Here is a 392-nt window from a genome sequence, read left to right on the forward strand (position 1 = left end):
GTATCTTCATTACAGCTGACCTCGCAGACTGCAGGCTTGTAGCAAGGACCATCTGGGACCTGATGAGTATGTCTTTTTACAGGTCGATTTAGCGAATCTTTTTTTTTTTTCCCCCATAGGGTGCATGGGCTCGCCAGAGAGATAGTGAGCGGGAAAGTGAGAAATAACCCCCCCAGGGGGATGGCCTACTGCAATCAATCCCTTCTTGCCCCACTTTCCTGGGATTTAGGGCACATGTGCACATGTGTTTAGCATGATTTTCAAGCTGCCAAGTTCGGAACTCGAATGTGGGGGGTCCAGCAATTTAACCACCATGTCACTTGCTGGCCCTTTCAAATCTTTTTTTTTTTTTTTTTTTTTTTTTTTTGGTGAAAAAAATGTTAAAATTTCTT

At 43.6% G+C, this 392-nt stretch overlaps 1 protein-coding gene across 1 annotated transcript in view; it reads right to left on the reverse strand.

Moving 5' to 3' along the window:
* ADAM23 (ADAM metallopeptidase domain 23) overlaps positions 1 to 392 on the reverse strand; it is a gene marked incomplete at its 5' end in the record, with an annotated part of 206650 nt that overhangs the window by 34534 nt on the left and 171724 nt on the right. The window lies entirely within an intron of this gene.

This window comes from Tupaia chinensis, unplaced genomic scaffold (genome assembly GCF_000334495.1).
Source record: "Tupaia chinensis unplaced genomic scaffold, TupChi_1.0 Scaffold000076_1, whole genome shotgun sequence".
NCBI lineage: Eukaryota > Metazoa > Chordata > Mammalia > Scandentia > Tupaiidae > Tupaia > Tupaia belangeri.